Source organism: Alosa sapidissima, chromosome 8, assembly GCF_018492685.1.
Source record: "Alosa sapidissima isolate fAloSap1 chromosome 8, fAloSap1.pri, whole genome shotgun sequence".
NCBI classification, from domain to species: Eukaryota; Metazoa; Chordata; class Actinopteri; order Clupeiformes; family Clupeidae; genus Alosa; species Alosa sapidissima.
The window spans coordinates 5,310,285-5,325,641 of record NC_055964.1 but is presented as its reverse complement, the minus strand read 5'-3'; the positions used below and the strand labels follow the sequence as shown (position 1 = coordinate 5,325,641).

Sequence of the window (15,357 nt, the reverse complement as noted above, 5' to 3'; positions counted from 1 at the left end):
AGTGAAGACAGTCAGACAGGTAAAAGAAATGCTTGATTTCAGCAGTGTTGAGGGCGTTTCAGCCGCAGTGTGATACAAAATAAGCAACAGTCTGGTCCACCTCGCTGTGCAGGGGGTATAGCTCAGTGGTAGAGCATTTGACTGCAGATCAAGAGGTCCCAGGTTCAAATCCTGGTGCCCCCTCAAACATGCACGCAAACTGGCCTGCGCAAATGCGTTTGCCTAACTGTTTTGCCGATTTTGTGACAGCCTGGTAAACTGGTCACTCCGTGACCTGAAAGCAAATGCTTCAACTGAAAATGAAAGGACTGCTGAAAATGTGTCTCCTCAGTCTCCTCCGCAAAAAACACAAGCTTCGAGCAGCTCGTCTCACTTTAGCTCTGCCAGTCAGGATGGCCGAGCGGTCTAAGGCGCCAGACTCAAGGCGAAGTGCCTTCCTCAGGTAAGGGATTTCTGGTCTCCGAATGGAGGCCTGGGTTCGAATCCCACTTCTGACATAGGCTTTTATTTGAAGTGGCAATGGACAGACCCATCGCAGGGAAGTGGTTATGCGAGAAAAGACGTCAAAATGGACACCGGTGAGGCTGACTGGCTATTTTCCAACACCAAGTCCTCCATGGAAGATTAGCTGATTTTACTCAACGGAACACAATGAAATCTGCTCTTTTACTACAGACCTGACTATTTTTGCTACCACCCAAAATTCTGGCACAAGGTGTAATTGCATTCAGTTGAGAGCGTTGCCTTTGCCACTCCAGAGAGTGAAGACAGTCAGACAGGTAAAAGAAATGCTTGAGTTCAGCAGTGTTGAGGGCGTTTCAGCCGCAGTGTGATACAAAATAAGCAACAGTCTGGTCCACCTTGCTGTGCAGGGGGTATAGCTCAGTGGTAGAGCATTTGACTGCAGATCAAGAGGTCCCAGGTTCAAATCCTGGTGCCCCCTCAAACATGCACGCAAGCTGGCGTGCGCAAATGCGTTTGCTGTTTTTGTGTCAGCCTGGTAAACTGGTCACTCCGTGACCTGAAAGCAAATGCTTCAACTGAAAATGAAAGGACTGCTGAAAATGTGTCTCCTCAGTCTCCTCCGCAAAAAACACAAGCTTCGAGCAGCTCGTCTCACTTTAGCTCTGCCAGTCAGGATGGCCGAGCGGTCTAAGGCGCCAGACTCAAGGCGAAGGGCCTTCCTCAGGCAAGGGATTTCTGGTCTCCGAATGGAGGCGTGGGTTCGAATCCCACTTCTGACATAGGCTTTTATTTGAAGTGGCAATGGACAGACCCATCGCAGGGAAGTGGTTGTGCGAGAAAAGACGTCAAAATGGACACCGGTGAGGCTGACTGGACCCCAACACCAAGTCCTCCATGGAAGATTAGCTGATTTTACTCAACGGAACACAATGAAATCTGCTCTTTTACTACTGACCTGACTATTTTTGCTACCACCCAAAATTCTGGCACAAGGTTAAATTGCATTCAGTTGAGAGCGGTGCCTTTGCCACTCCAGAGAGTGAAGACAGTCAGACAGGTAAAAGAAATGCTTGAGTTCAGCAGTGTTGAGGGCGTTTCAGCCGCAGTGTGATACAAAATAAGCAACAGTCTGGTCCACCTTGCTGTGCAGGGGGTATAGCTCAGTGGTAGAGCATTTGACTGCAGATCAAGAGGTCCCAGGTTCAAATCCTGGTGCCCCCTCAAACATGCACGCAAGCTGGCGTGCTTAAGTGCGTTTGCCTAACTGTTTTGCCGTTTTTGTGTCAGCCTGGTAAACTGGTCACTCCGTGACCTGAAAGCAAATGCTTCAACTGAAAATGAAAGGACTGCTGAAAATGTGTCTCCTCAGTCTTTTCCGCAAAAAACACAAGCTTCGAGCAGCTCGTCTCACTTTAGCTCTGCCAGTCAGGATGGCCGAGCGGTCTAAGGCGCCAGACTCAAGGCGAAGTGCCTTCCTCAGGCAAGGGATTTCTGGTCTCCGAATGGAGGCTTGGGTTCGAATCCCACTTCTGACATAGGCTTTTATTTGAAGTGGCAATGGACAGACCCATCGCAGGGAAGTGGTTGTGCGAGAAAAGACGTCAAAATGGACACCGGTGAGGCTGACTGGCTATTTTCCAACACCAAGTCCTCCATGGAAGATTAGCTGATTTTACTCAACAGAACACAATGAAATCTGCTCTTTTACTACAGACCTGACTATTTTTGCTACCACCCAAAATTTTGGCACAAGGTTTAATTGCATTCAGTTGAGAGCGGTGCCTTTGCCACTCCAGAGAGTGAAGACAGTCAGACAGGTAAAAGAAATGCTTGAGTTCAGCAGTGTTGAGGGCGTTTCAGCCGCAGTGTGATACAAAATAAGCAACAGTCTGGTCCACCTTGCTGTGCAGGGGGTATAGCTCAGTGGTAGAGCATTTGACTGCAGATCAAGAGGTCCCAGGTTCAAATCCTGGTGCCCCCTCAAACATGCACAAAAGCTGGCGTGCGCAAATGCGTTTGCCTAACTGTTTCGCCGTTTTTGTGACAGCCTGGTAAACTGGTCACTCCGTGACCTGAAAGCAAATGCTTCAACTGAAAATGAAAGGACTGCTGAAAATGTGTCTCCTCAGTCTTTTCCGCAAAAAACACAAGCTTCGAGCAGCTCGTCTCACTTTAGCTCTGCCAGTCAGGATGGCCGAGCGGTCTAAGGCGCCAGATTCAAGGCGACGTGCCTTCCTCAGGCAAGGGATTTCTGGTCTCCGAATGGAGGTGTGGGTTCGAATCCCACTTCTGACATAGGCTTTTATTTGAAGTGGCAATGGACAGACCCATCGCAGGGAAGTGGTTGTGCGAGAAAAGACGTCAAAATGGACACCGGTGAGGCTGACTGGCTATTTTCCAACACCAAGTCCTCCATGGAAGATTAGCTGATTTTACTCAACGGAACACAATGAAATCTGCTCATTTACTACAGACCTGACTATTTTTGCTACCACCCAAAATTTTGGCACAAGGTTTAATTGCATTCAGTTGAGAGCGGTGCCTTTGCCACTCCAGAGAGTGAAGACAGTCAGACAGGTAAAAGAAATGCTTGAGTTCAGCAGTGTTGAGGGCGTTTCAGCCGCAGTGTGATACAAAATAAGCAACAGTCTGGTCCACCTCGCTGTGCAGGGGGTATAGCTCAGTGGTAGAGCATTTGACTGCAGATCAAGAGGTCCCAGGTTCAAATCCTGGTGCCCCCTCAAACATGCACGCAAACTGGCCTGCGCAAATGCGTTTGCCTAACTGTTTTGCCGATTTTGTGACAGCCTGGTAAACTGGTCACTCCGTGACCTGAAAGCAAATGCTTCAACTGAAAATGAAAGGACTGCTGAAAATGTGTCTCCTCAGTCTCCTCCGCAAAAAACACAAGCTTCGAGCAGCTCGTCTCACTTTAGCTCTGCCAGTCAGGATGGCCGAGCGGTCTAAGGCGCCAGACTCAAGGCGAAGTGCCTTCCTCAGGCAAGGGATTTCTGGTCTCCGAATGGAGGCGTGGGTTCGAATCCCACTTCTGACATAGGCTTTTATTTGAAGTGGCAATGGACAGACCCATCGCAGGGAAGTGGTTATGCGAGAAAAGACGTCAAAATGGACACCGGTGAGGCTGACTGGCTATTTTCCAACACCAAGTCCTCCATGGAAGATTAGCTGATTTTACTCAACGGAACACAATGAAATCTGCTCTTTTACTACAGACCTGACTATTTTTGCTACCACCCAAAATTCTGGCACAAGGTGTAATTGCATTCAGTTGAGAGCGTTGCCTTTGCCACTCCAGAGAGTGAAGACAGTCAGACAGGTAAAAGAAATGCTTGAGTTCAGCAGTGTTGAGGGCGTTTCAGCCGCAGTGTGATACAAAATAAGCAACAGTCTGGTCCACCTTGCTGTGCAGGGGGTATAGCTCAGTGGTAGAGCATTTGACTGCAGATCAAGAGGTCCCAGGTTCAAATCCTGGTGCCCCCTCAAACATGCACGCAAACTGGCCTGCGCAAATGCGTTTGCCTAACTGCTTTGCCGTTTTTGTGACAGCCTGGTAAACTGGTCACTCCGTGACCTGAAAGCAAATGCTTCAACTGAAAATGAAAGGACTGCTGAAAATGTGTCTCCTCAGTCTCCTCCGCAAAAAACACAAGCTTCGAGCAGCTCGTCTCACTTTAGCTCTGCCAGTCAGGATGGCCGAGCGGTCTAAGGCGCCAGACTCAAGGCGAAGTGCCTTCCCCAGGCAAGGGATTTCTGGTCTCCGAATGGAGGCGTGGGTTCGAATCCCACTTCTGACATAGGCTTTTATTTGAAGTGGCAATGGACAGACCCATCGCAGGGAAGTGGTTGTGCGAGAAAAGACGTCAAAATGGACACCGGTGAGGCTGACTGGACCCCAACACCAAGTCCTCCATGGAAGATTAGCTGATTTTACTCAACGGAACACAATGAAATCTGCTCTTTTACTACTGACCTGACTATTTTTGCTACCACCCAAAATTCTGGCACAAGGTTAAATTGCATTCAGTTGAGAGCGGTGCCTTTGCCACTCCAGAGAGTGAAGACAGTCAGACAGGTAAAAGAAATGCTTGAGTTCAGCAGTGTTGAGGGCGTTTCAGCCGCAGTGTGATACAAAATAAGCAACAGTCTGGTCCACCTTGCTGTGCAGGGGGTATAGCTCAGTGGTAGAGCATTTGACTGCAGATCAAGAGGTCCCAGGTTCAAATCCTGGTGCCCCCTCAAACATGCACGCAAGCTGGCGTGCTTAAGTGCGTTTGCCTAACTGTTTTGCCGTTTTTGTGTCAGCCTGGTAAACTGGTCACTCCGTGACCTGAAAGCAAATGCTTCAACTGAAAATGAAAGGACTGCTGAAAATGTGTCTCCTCAGTCTTTTCCGCAAAAAACACAAGCTTCGAGCAGCTCGTCTCACTTTAGCTCTGCCAGTCAGGATGGCCGAGCGGTCTAAGGCGCCAGACTCAAGGCGAAGTGCCTTCCTCAGAGAAGGGATTTCTGGTCTCCGAATGGAGGCTTGTGTTCGAATCCCACTTCTGACATAGGCTTTTATTTGAAGTGGCAATGGACAGACCCATCGCAGGGAAGTGGTTGTGCGAGAAAAGACGTCAAAATGGACACCGGTGAGGCTGACTGGCTATTTTCCAACACCAAGTCCTCCATGGAAGATTAGCTGATTTTACTCAACAGAACACAATGAAATCTGCTCTTTTACTACAGACCTGACTATTTTTGCTACCACCCAAAATTTTGGCACAAGGTTTAATTGCATTCAGTTGAGAGCGGTGCCTTTGCCACTCCAGAGAGTGAAGACAGTCAGACAGGTAAAAGAAATGCTTGAGTTCAGCAGTGTTGAGGGCGTTTCAGCCGCAGTGTGATACAAAATAAGCAACAGTCTGGTCCACCTCGCTGTGCAGGGGGTATAGCTCAGTGGTAGAGCATTTGACTGCAGATCAAGAGGTCCCAGGTTCAAATCCTGGTGCCCCCTCAAACATGCACGCAAGCTGGCGTGCGCAAATGCGTTTGCCTAACTGTTTCGCCGTTTTTGTGACAGCCTGGTAAACTGGTCACTCCGTGACCTGAAAGCAAATGCTTCAACTGAAAATGAAAGGACTGCTGAAAATGTGTCTCCTCAGTCTTTTCCGCAAAAAACACAAGCTTCGAGCAGCTCGTCTCACTTTAGCTCTGCCAGTCAGGATGGCCGAGCGGTCTAAGGCGCCAGACTCAAGGCGACGTGCCTTCCTCAGGCAAGGGATTTCTGGTCTCCGAATGGAGGCCTGGGTTCGAATCCCACTTCTGACATAGGCTTTTATTTGAAGTGGCAATGGACAGACCCATCGCAGGGAAGTGGTTGTGCGAGAAAAGACGTCAAAATGGACACCGGTGAGGCTGACTGGACCCCAACACCAAGTCCTCCATGGAAGATTAGCTGATTTTACTCAACGGAACACAATGAAATCTGCTCTTTTACTACTGACCTGACTATTTTTGCTACCACCCAAAATTCTGGCACAAGGTTAAATTGCATTCAGTTGAGAGCGGTGCCTTTGCCACTCCAGAGAGTGAAGACAGTCAGACAGGTAAAAGAAATGCTTGAGTTCAGCAGTGTTGAGGGCGTTTCAGCCGCAGTGTGATACAAAATAAGCAACAGTCTGGTCCACCTTGCTGTGCAGGGGGTATAGCTCAGTGGTAGAGCATTTGACTGCAGATCAAGAGGTCCCAGGTTCAAATCCTGGTGCCCCCTCAAACATGCACGCAAGCTGGCGTGCTTAAGTGCGTTTGCCTAACTGTTTTGCCGTTTTTGTGTCAGCCTGGTAAACTGGTCACTCCGTGACCTGAAAGCAAATGCTTCAACTGAAAATGAAAGGACTGCTGAAAATGTGTCTCCTCAGTCTTTTCCGCAAAAAACACAAGCTTCGAGCAGCTCGTCTCACTTTAGCTCTGCCAGTCAGGATGGCCGAGCGGTCTAAGGCGCCAGAATCAAGGCGAAGTGCCTTCCTCAGGCAAGGGATTTCTGGTCTCCGAATGGAGGCTTGTGTTCGAATCCCACTTCTGACATAGGCTTTTATTTGAAGTGGCAATGGACAGACCCATCGCAGGGAAGTGGTTGTGCGAGAAAAGACGTCAAAATGGACACCGGTGAGGCTGACTGGCTATTTTCCAACACCAAGTCCTCCATGGAAGATTAGCTGATTTTACTCAACAGAACACAATGAAATCTGCTCTTTTACTACAGACCTGACTATTTTTGCTACCACCCAAAATTTTGGCACAAGGTTTAATTGCATTCAGTTGAGAGCGGTGCCTTTGCCACTCCAGAGAGTGAAGACAGTCAGACAGGTAAAAGAAATGCTTGAGTTCAGCAGTGTTGAGGGCGTTTCAGCCGCAGTGTGATACAAAATAAGCAACAGTCTGGTCCACCTCGCTGTGCAGGGGGTATAGCTCAGTGGTAGAGCATTTGACTGCAGATCAAGAGGTCCCAGGTTCAAATCCTGGTGCCCCCTCAAACATGCACGCAAGCTGGCGTGCGCAAATGCGTTTGCCTAACTGTTTCGCCGTTTTTGTGACAGCCTGGTAAACTGGTCACTCCGTGACCTGAAAGCAAATGATTCAACTGAAAATGAAAGGACTGCTGAAAATGTGTCTCCTCAGTCTCCTCTGCAAAAAACACAAGCTTCGAGCAGCTCGTCTCACTTTAGCTCTGCCAGTCAGGATGGCCGAGCGGTCTAAGGCGCCAGACTCAAGGCGAAGTGCCTTCCTCAGGCAAGGGATTTCTGGTCTCCGAATGGAGGCGTGGGTTCGAATCCCACTTCTGACATAGGCTTTTATTTGAAGTGGCAATGGACAGACCCATCGCAGGGAAGTGGTTATGCGAGAAAAGACGTCAAAATGGACACCGGTGAGGCTGACTGGCTATTTTCCAACACCAAGTCCTCCATGGAAGATTAGCTGATTTTACTCAACGGAACACAATGAAATCTGCTTTTTTACTACAGACCTGACTATTTTTGCTACCACCCAAAATTCTGGCACAAGGTGTAATTGCATTCAGTTGAGAGCGTTGCCTTTGCCACTCCAGAGAGTGAAGACAGTCAGACAGGTAAAAGAAATGCTTGAGTTCAGCAGTGTTGAGGGCGTTTCAGCCGCAGTGTGATACAAAATAAGCAACAGTCTGGTCCACCTTGCTGTGCAGGGGGTATAGCTCAGTGGTAGAGCATTTGACTGCAGATCAAGAGGTCCCAGGTTCAAATCCTGGTGCCCCCTCAAACATGCACGCAAGCTGGCGTGCGCAAATGCGTTTGCTGTTTTTGTGTCAGCCTGGTAAACTGGTCACTCCGTGACCTGAAAGCAAATGCTTCAACTGAAAATGAAAGGACTGCTGAAAATGTGTCTCCTCAGTCTCCTCCGCAAAAAACACAAGCTTCGAGCAGCTCGTCTCACTTTAGCTCTGCCAGTCAGGATGGTCGAGCGGTCTAAGGCGCCAGACTCAAGGCGAAGGGCCTTCCTCAGGCAAGGGATTTCTGGTCTCCGAATGGAGGCGTGGGTTCGAATCCCACTTCTGACATAGGCTTTTATTTGAAGTGGCAATGGACAGACCCATCGCAGGGAAGTGGTTGTGCGAGAAAAGACGTCAAAATGGACACCGGTGAGGCTGACTGGACCCCAACACCAAGTCCTCCATGGAAGATTAGCTGATTTTACTCAACGGAACACAATGAAATCTGCTCTTTTACTACTGACCTGACTATTTTTGCTACCACCCAAAATTCTGGCACAAGGTTAAATTGCATTCAGTTGAGAGCGGTGCCTTTGCCACTCCAGAGAGTGAAGACAGTCAGACAGGTAAAAGAAATGCTTGAGTTCAGCAGTGTTGAGGGCGTTTCAGCCGCAGTGTGATACAAAATAAGCAACAGTCTGGTCCACCTTGCTGTGCAGGGGGTATAGCTCAGTGGTAGAGCATTTGACTGCAGATCAAGAGGTCCCAGGTTCAAATCCTGGTGCCCCCTCAAACATGCACGCAAGCTGGCGTGCTTAAGTGCGTTTGCCTAACTGTTTTGCCGTTTTTGTGTCAGCCTGGTAAACTGGTCACTCCGTGACCTGAAAGCAAATGCTTCAACTGAAAATGAAAGGACTGCTGAAAATGTGTCTCCTCAGTCTTTTCCGCAAAAAACACAAGCTTCGAGCAGCTCGTCTCACTTTAGCTCTGCCAGTCAGGATGGCCGAGCGGTCTAAGGCGCCAGACTCAAGGCGAAGTGCCTTCCTCAGGCAAGGGATTTCTGGTCTCCGAATGGAGGCTTGGGTTCGAATCCCACTTCTGACATAGGCTTTTATTTGAAGTGGCAATGGACAGACCCATCGCAGGGAAGTGGTTGTGCGAGAAAAGACGTCAAAATGGACACCGGTGAGGCTGACTGGCTATTTTCCAACACCAAGTCCTCCATGGAAGATTAGCTGATTTTACTCAACAGAACACAATGAAATCTGCTCTTTTACTACAGACCTGACTATTTTTGCTACCACCCAAAATTTTGGCACAAGGTTTAATTGCATTCAGTTGAGAGCGGTGCCTTTGCCACTCCAGAGAGTGAAGACAGTCAGACAGGTAAAAGAAATGCTTGAGTTCAGCAGTGTTGAGGGCGTTTCAGCCGCAGTGTGATACAAAATAAGCAACAGTCTGGTCCACCTCGCTGTGCAGGGGGTATAGCTCAGTGGTAGAGCATTTGACTGCAGATCAAGAGGTCCCAGGTTCAAATCCTGGTGCCCCCTCAAACATGCACGCAAGCTGGCGTGCGCAAATGCGTTTGCCTAACTGTTTCGCCGTTTTTGTGACAGCCTGGTAAACTGGTCACTCCGTGACCTGAAAGCAAATGCTTCAACTGAAAATGAAAGGACTGCTGAAAATCTGTCTCCTCAGTCTTTTCCGCAAAAAACACAAGCTTCGAGCAGCTCGTCTCACTTTAGCTCTGCCAGTCAGGATGGCCGAGCGGTCTAAGGCGCCAGACTCAAGGCGACGTGCCTTCCTCAGGCAAGGGATTTCTGGTCTCCGAATGGAGGTGTGGGTTCGAATCCCACTTCTGACATAGGCTTTTATTTGAAGTGGCAATGGACAGACCCATCGCAGGGAAGTGGTTGTGCGAGAAAAGACGTCAAAATGGACACCGGTGAGGCTGACTGGCTATTTTCCAACACCAAGTCCTCCATGGAAGATTAGCTGATTTTACTCAACGGAACACAATGAAATCTGCTCATTTACTACAGACCTGACTATTTTTGCTACCACCCAAAATTTTGGCACAAGGTTTAATTGCATTCAGTTGAGAGCGGTGCCTTTGCCACTCCAGAGAGTGAAGACAGTCAGACAGGTAAAAGAAATGCTTGAGTTCAGCAGTGTTGAGGGCGTTTCAGCCGCAGTGTGATACAAAATAAGCAACAGTCTGGTCCACCTCGCTGTGCAGGGGGTATAGCTCAGTGGTAGAGCATTTGACTGCAGATCAAGAGGTCCCAGGTTCAAATCCTGGTGCCCCCTCAAACATGCACGCAAGCTGGCGTGCGCAAATGCGTTTGCCGTTTTTGTGTCAGCCTGGTAAACTGGTCACTCCGTGACCTGAAAGCAAATGCTTCAACTGAAAATGAAAGGACTGCTGAAAATGTCTCTCCTCAGTCTCCTCCGCAAAAAACACAAGCTTCGAGCAGCTCGTCTCACTTTAGCTCTGCCAGTCAGGATGGCCGAGCGGTCTAAGGCGCCAGACTCAAGGCGAAGGGCCTTCCTCAGGCAAGGGATTTCTGGTCTCCGAATGGAGGCGTGGGTTCGAATCCCACTTCTGACATAGGCTTTTACTTGAAGTGGCAATGGACAGACCCATCGCAGGGAAATGGTTGTGCGAGAAAAGACGTCAAAATGGACACCGTTGAGGCTGACTGGCTATTTTCCAACACCAAGTCCTCCATGGAAGATTAGCTGATTTTACTCAACGGAACACAATGAAATCTCTTTTACTACAGACCTGACTATTTTTGCTACCACCCAAAATTCTGGCACAAGGTGTAATTGCATTCAGTTGAGAGCGGTGCCTTTGCCTCCAGAGAGTGAAGACAGTCAGACAGGTAAAAGAAATGCTTGAGTTCAGCAGTGTTGAGGGCGTTTCAGCCGCAGTTTGATACAAAATAAGCAACAGTCTGGTCCACCTTGCTGTGCAGGGGGTATAGCTCAGTGGTAGAGCATTTGACTGCAGATCAAGAGGTCCCAGGTTCAAATCCTGGTGCCCCCTCAAACATGCACGCAAACTGGCCTGTGCAAATGCGTTTGCCTAACTGCTTTGCCGTTTTTGTGACAGCCTGGTAAACTGGTCACTCCGTGACCTGAAAGCAAATGCTTCAACTGAAAATGAAAGGACTGCTGAAAATGTGTCTCCTCAGTCTCCTCCGCAAAAAACACAAGCTTCGAGCAGCTCGTCTCACTTTAGCTCTGCCAGTCAGGATGGCCGAGCGGTCTAAGGCGCCAGACTCAAGGCGAAGTGCCTTCCCCAGGCAAGGGATTTCTGGTCTCCGAATGGAGGCGTGGGTTCGAATCCCACTTCTGACATAGGCTTTTATTTGAAGTGGCAATGGACAGACCCATCGCAGGGAAGTGGTTGTGCGAGAAAAGACGTCAAAATGGACACCGGTGAGGCTGACTGGACCCCAACACCAAGTCCTCCATGGAAGATTAGCTGATTTTACTCAACGGAACACAATGAAATCTGCTCTTTTACTACTGACCTGACTATTTTTGCTACCACCCAAAATTCTGGCACAAGGTTAAATTGCATTCAGTTGAGAGCGGTGCCTTTGCCACTCCAGAGAGTGAAGACAGTCAGACAGGTAAAAGAAATGCTTGAGTTCAGCAGTGTTGAGGGCGTTTCAGCCGCAGTGTGATACAAAATAAGCAACAGTCTGGTCCACCTTGCTGTGCAGGGGGTATAGCTCAGTGGTAGAGCATTTGACTGCAGATCAAGAGGTCCCAGGTTCAAATCCTGGTGCCCCCTCAAACATGCACGCAAGCTGGCGTGCTTAAGTGCGTTTGCCTAACTGTTTTGCCGTTTTTGTGTCAGCCTGGTAAACTGGTCACTCCGTGACCTGAAAGCAAATGCTTCAACTGAAAATGAAAGGACTGCTGAAAATGTGTCTCCTCAGTCTTTTCCGCAAAAAACACAAGCTTCGAGCAGCTCGTCTCACTTTAGCTCTGCCAGTCAGGATGGCCGAGCGGTCTAAGGCGCCAGACTCAAGGCGAAGTGCCTTCCTCAGGCAAGGGATTTCTGGTCTCCGAATGGAGGCTTGTGTTCGAATCCCACTTCTGACATAGGCTTTTATTTGAAGTGGCAATGGACAGACCCATCGCAGGGAAGTGGTTGTGCGAGAAAAGACGTCAAAATGGACACCGGTGAGGCTGACTGGCTATTTTCCAACACCAAGTCCTCCATGGAAGATTAGCTGATTTTACTCAACAGAACACAATGAAATCTGCTCTTTTACTACAGACCTGACTATTTTTGCTACCACCCAAAATTTTGGCACAAGGTTTAATTGCATTCAGTTGAGAGCGGTGCCTTTGCCACTCCAGAGAGTGAAGACAGTCAGACAGGTAAAAGAAATGCTTGAGTTCAGCAGTGTTGAGGGCGTTTCAGCCGCAGTGTGATACAAAATAAGCAACAGTCTGGTCCACCTCGCTGTGCAGGGGGTATAGCTCAGTGGTAGAGCATTTGACTGCAGATCAAGAGGTCCCAGGTTCAAATCCTGGTGCCCCCTCAAACATGCACGCAAGCTGGCGTGCTTAAGTGCGTTTGCCTAACTGTTTTGCCGTTTTTGTGTCAGCCTGGTAAACTGGTCACTCCGTGACCTGAAAGCAAATGCTTCAACTGAAAATGAAAGGACTGCTGAAAATGTGTCTCCTCAGTCTTTTCCGCAAAAAACACAAGCTTCGAGCAGCTCGTCTCACTTTAGCTCTGCCAGGCAGGATGGCCGAGCGGTCTAAGGCGCCAGACTCAAGGCGAAGTGCCTTCCTCAGGCAAGGGATTTCTGGTCTCCGAATGGAGGCTTGTGTTCGAATCCCACTTCTGACATAGGCTTTTATTTGAAGTGGCAATGGACAGACCCATCGCAGGGAAGTGGTTGTGCGAGAAAAGACGTCAAAATGGACACCGGTGAGGCTGACTGGCTATTTTCCAACACCAAGTCCTCCATGGAAGATTAGCTGATTTTACTCAACAGAACACAATGAAATCTGCTCTTTTACTACAGACCTGACTATTTTTGCTACCACCCAAAATTTTGGCACAAGGTTTAATTGCATTCAGTTGAGAGCGGTGCCTTTGCCACTCCAGAGAGTGAAGACAGTCAGACAGGTAAAAGAAATGCTTGAGTTCAGCAGTGTTGAGGGCGTTTCAGCCGCAGTGTGATACAAAATAAGCAACAGTCTGGTCCACCTCGCTGTGCAGGGGGTATAGCTCAGTGGTAGAGCATTTCTGCAGATCAAGAGGTCCCAGGTTCAAATCCTGGTGCCCCCTCAAACATGCACGCAAGCTGGCGTGCGCAAATGCGTTTGCCTAACTGTTTCGCCGTTTTTGTGACAGCCTGGTAAACTGGTCACTCCGTGACCTGAAAGCAAATGATTCAACTGAAAATGAAAGGACTGCTGAAAATGTGTCTCCTCAGTCTCCTCCGCAAAAAACACAAGCTTCGAGCAGCTCGTCTCACTTTAGCTCTGCCAGTCAGGATGGCCGAGCGGTCTAAGGCGCCAGACTCAAGGCGAAGTGCCTTCCTCAGGCAAGGGATTTCTGGTCTCCGAATGGAGGCGTGGGTTCGAATCCCACTTCTGACATAGGCTTTTATTTGAAGTGGCAATGGACAGACCCATCGCAGGGAAGTGGTTGTGCGAGAAAAGACGTCAAAATGGACACCGGTGAGGCTGACTGGACCCCAACACCAAGTCCTCCATGGAAGATTAGCTGATTTTACTCAACGGAACACAATGAAATCTGCTCTTTTACTACTGACCTGACTATTTTTGCTACCACCCAAAATTCTGGCACAAGGTTAAATTGCATTCAGTTGAGAGCGGTGCCTTTGCCACTCCAGAGAGTGAAGACAGTCAGACAGGTAAAAGAAATGCTTGAGTTCAGCAGTGTTGAGGGCGTTTCAGCCGCAGTGTGATACAAAATAAGCAACAGTCTGGTCCACCTTGCTGTGCAGGGGGTATAGCTCAGTGGTAGAGCATTTGACTGCAGATCAAGAGGTCCCAGGTTCAAATCCTGGTGCCCCCTCAAACATGCACGCAAGCTGGCGTGCTTAAGTGCGTTTGCCTAACTGTTTTGCCGTTTTTGTGTCAGCCTGGTAAACTGGTCACTCCGTGACCTGAAAGCAAATGCTTCAACTGAAAATGAAAGGACTGCTGAAAATGTGTCTCCTCAGTCTTTTCCGCAAAAAACACAAGCTTCGAGCAGCTCGTCTCACTTTAGCTCTGCCAGGCAGGATGGCCGAGCGGTCTAAGGCGCCAGACTCAAGGCGAAGTGCCTTCCTCAGGCAAGGGATTTCTGGTCTCCGAATGGAGGCTTGTGTTCGAATCCCACTTCTGACATAGGCTTTTATTTGAAGTGGCAATGGACAGACCCATCGCAGGGAAGTGGTTGTGCGAGAAAAGACGTCAAAATGGACACCGGTGAGGCTGACTGGCTATTTTCCAACACCAAGTCCTCCATGGAAGATTAGCTGATTTTACTCAACAGAACACAATGAAATCTGCTCTTTTACTACAGACCTGACTATTTTTGCTACCACCCAAAATTTTGGCACAAGGTTTAATTGCATTCAGTTGAGAGCGGTGCCTTTGCCACTCCAGAGAGTGAAGACAGTCAGACAGGTAAAAGAAATGCTTGAGTTCAGCAGTGTTGAGGGCGTTTCAGCCGCAGTGTGATACAAAATAAGCAACAGTCTGGTCCACCTCGCTGTGCAGGGGGTATAGCTCAGTGGTAGAGCATTTGACTGCAGATCAAGAGGTCCCAGGTTCAAATCCTGGTGCCCCCTCAAACATGCACGCAAGCTGGCGTGCTTAAGTGCGTTTGCCTAACTGTTTTGCCGTTTTTGTGTCAGCCTGGTAAACTGGTCACTCCGTGACCTGAAAGCAAATGCTTCAACTGAAAATGAAAGGACTGCTGAAAATGTGTCTCCTCAGTCTTTTCCGCAAAAAACACAAGCTTCGAGCAGCTCGTCTCACTTTAGCTCTGCCAGGCAGGATGGCCGAGCGGTCTAAGGCGCCAGACTCAAGGCGAAGTGCCTTCCTCAGGCAAGGGATTTCTGGTCTCCGAATGGAGGCTTGTGTTCGAATCCCACTTCTGACATAGGCTTTTATTTGAAGTGGCAATGGACAGACCCATCGCAGGGAAGTGGTTGTGCGAGAAAAGACGTCAAAATGGACACCGGTGAGGCTGACTGGCTATTTTCCAACACCAAGTCCTCCATGGAAGATTAGCTGATTTTACTCAACAGAACACAATGAAATCTGCTCTTTTACTACAGACCTGACTATTTTTGCTACCACCCAAAATTTTGGCACAAGGTTTAATTGCATTCAGTTGAGAGCGGTGCCTTTGCCACTCCAGAGAGTGAAGACAGTCAGACAGGTAAAAGAAATGCTTGAGTTCAGCAGTGTTGAGGGCGTTTCAGCCGCAGTGTGATACAAAATAAGCAACAGTCTGGTCCACCTCGCTGTGCACGGGGTATAGCTCAGTGGTAGAGCATTTGACTGCAGATCAAGAGGTCCCAGGTTCAAATCCTGGTGCCCCCTCAAACATGCACGCAAGCTGGCGTGCGCAAATGCGTTTGCCTAAC

The 15,357-nt window shown here is 48.9% G+C and overlaps 28 non-coding genes across 28 annotated transcripts; all 28 read left to right on the top strand.

Moving 5' to 3' along the window:
* The first annotated feature begins 111 nt into the window (after positions 1-111).
* Positions 112-183, top strand: trnac-gca. The gene has a single exon. It is a non-coding gene; the product is annotated as a tRNA-Cys (tRNA).
* Positions 184-871: 688 nt separating this feature from the next.
* trnac-gca lies at positions 872-943 on the top strand. Its single transcript has one exon. It is a non-coding gene; the product is annotated as a tRNA-Cys (tRNA).
* Positions 944-1,133: 190 nt separating this feature from the next.
* Positions 1,134-1,244, top strand: trnal-caa. Its single transcript has 2 exons — positions 1,134-1,171; positions 1,199-1,244. It is a non-coding gene; the product is annotated as a tRNA-Leu (tRNA).
* A 370-nt stretch (positions 1,245-1,614) lies between these two features.
* On the top strand, positions 1,615-1,686 carry trnac-gca. Its single transcript has one exon. It is a non-coding gene; the product is annotated as a tRNA-Cys (tRNA).
* A 688-nt stretch (positions 1,687-2,374) lies between these two features.
* trnac-gca lies at positions 2,375-2,446 on the top strand. Its single transcript has one exon. It is a non-coding gene; the product is annotated as a tRNA-Cys (tRNA).
* Positions 2,447-2,649: 203 nt separating this feature from the next.
* Positions 2,650-2,760, top strand: trnal-caa. The gene is made up of 2 exons: positions 2,650-2,687; positions 2,715-2,760. It is a non-coding gene; the product is annotated as a tRNA-Leu (tRNA).
* Positions 2,761-3,134: 374 nt separating this feature from the next.
* On the top strand, positions 3,135-3,206 carry trnac-gca. Its single transcript has one exon. It is a non-coding gene; the product is annotated as a tRNA-Cys (tRNA).
* A 203-nt stretch (positions 3,207-3,409) lies between these two features.
* trnal-caa lies at positions 3,410-3,520 on the top strand. The gene is made up of 2 exons: positions 3,410-3,447; positions 3,475-3,520. It is a non-coding gene; the product is annotated as a tRNA-Leu (tRNA).
* A 374-nt stretch (positions 3,521-3,894) lies between these two features.
* Positions 3,895-3,966, top strand: trnac-gca. Its single transcript has one exon. It is a non-coding gene; the product is annotated as a tRNA-Cys (tRNA).
* Positions 3,967-4,169: 203 nt separating this feature from the next.
* On the top strand, positions 4,170-4,280 carry trnal-caa. Its single transcript has 2 exons — positions 4,170-4,207; positions 4,235-4,280. It is a non-coding gene; the product is annotated as a tRNA-Leu (tRNA).
* Positions 4,281-4,650: 370 nt separating this feature from the next.
* On the top strand, positions 4,651-4,722 carry trnac-gca. The gene has a single exon. It is a non-coding gene; the product is annotated as a tRNA-Cys (tRNA).
* A 688-nt stretch (positions 4,723-5,410) lies between these two features.
* On the top strand, positions 5,411-5,482 carry trnac-gca. Its single transcript has one exon. It is a non-coding gene; the product is annotated as a tRNA-Cys (tRNA).
* A 684-nt stretch (positions 5,483-6,166) lies between these two features.
* On the top strand, positions 6,167-6,238 carry trnac-gca. Its single transcript has one exon. It is a non-coding gene; the product is annotated as a tRNA-Cys (tRNA).
* Positions 6,239-6,926: 688 nt separating this feature from the next.
* Positions 6,927-6,998, top strand: trnac-gca. The gene has a single exon. It is a non-coding gene; the product is annotated as a tRNA-Cys (tRNA).
* A 203-nt stretch (positions 6,999-7,201) lies between these two features.
* Positions 7,202-7,312, top strand: trnal-caa. The gene is made up of 2 exons: positions 7,202-7,239; positions 7,267-7,312. It is a non-coding gene; the product is annotated as a tRNA-Leu (tRNA).
* A 374-nt stretch (positions 7,313-7,686) lies between these two features.
* On the top strand, positions 7,687-7,758 carry trnac-gca. Its single transcript has one exon. It is a non-coding gene; the product is annotated as a tRNA-Cys (tRNA).
* Positions 7,759-8,429: 671 nt separating this feature from the next.
* Positions 8,430-8,501, top strand: trnac-gca. Its single transcript has one exon. It is a non-coding gene; the product is annotated as a tRNA-Cys (tRNA).
* Positions 8,502-9,189: 688 nt separating this feature from the next.
* trnac-gca lies at positions 9,190-9,261 on the top strand. The gene has a single exon. It is a non-coding gene; the product is annotated as a tRNA-Cys (tRNA).
* Positions 9,262-9,464: 203 nt separating this feature from the next.
* trnal-caa lies at positions 9,465-9,575 on the top strand. The gene is made up of 2 exons: positions 9,465-9,502; positions 9,530-9,575. It is a non-coding gene; the product is annotated as a tRNA-Leu (tRNA).
* Positions 9,576-9,949: 374 nt separating this feature from the next.
* Positions 9,950-10,021, top strand: trnac-gca. Its single transcript has one exon. It is a non-coding gene; the product is annotated as a tRNA-Cys (tRNA).
* A 190-nt stretch (positions 10,022-10,211) lies between these two features.
* Positions 10,212-10,322, top strand: trnal-caa. The gene is made up of 2 exons: positions 10,212-10,249; positions 10,277-10,322. It is a non-coding gene; the product is annotated as a tRNA-Leu (tRNA).
* Positions 10,323-10,691: 369 nt separating this feature from the next.
* Positions 10,692-10,763, top strand: trnac-gca. The gene has a single exon. It is a non-coding gene; the product is annotated as a tRNA-Cys (tRNA).
* Positions 10,764-10,966: 203 nt separating this feature from the next.
* On the top strand, positions 10,967-11,077 carry trnal-caa. The gene is made up of 2 exons: positions 10,967-11,004; positions 11,032-11,077. It is a non-coding gene; the product is annotated as a tRNA-Leu (tRNA).
* Positions 11,078-11,447: 370 nt separating this feature from the next.
* Positions 11,448-11,519, top strand: trnac-gca. The gene has a single exon. It is a non-coding gene; the product is annotated as a tRNA-Cys (tRNA).
* Positions 11,520-12,207: 688 nt separating this feature from the next.
* Positions 12,208-12,279, top strand: trnac-gca. Its single transcript has one exon. It is a non-coding gene; the product is annotated as a tRNA-Cys (tRNA).
* A 961-nt stretch (positions 12,280-13,240) lies between these two features.
* Positions 13,241-13,351, top strand: trnal-caa. Its single transcript has 2 exons — positions 13,241-13,278; positions 13,306-13,351. It is a non-coding gene; the product is annotated as a tRNA-Leu (tRNA).
* Positions 13,352-13,721: 370 nt separating this feature from the next.
* Positions 13,722-13,793, top strand: trnac-gca. The gene has a single exon. It is a non-coding gene; the product is annotated as a tRNA-Cys (tRNA).
* Positions 13,794-14,481: 688 nt separating this feature from the next.
* Positions 14,482-14,553, top strand: trnac-gca. The gene has a single exon. It is a non-coding gene; the product is annotated as a tRNA-Cys (tRNA).
* Positions 14,554-15,357: the final 804 nt, after the last annotated feature.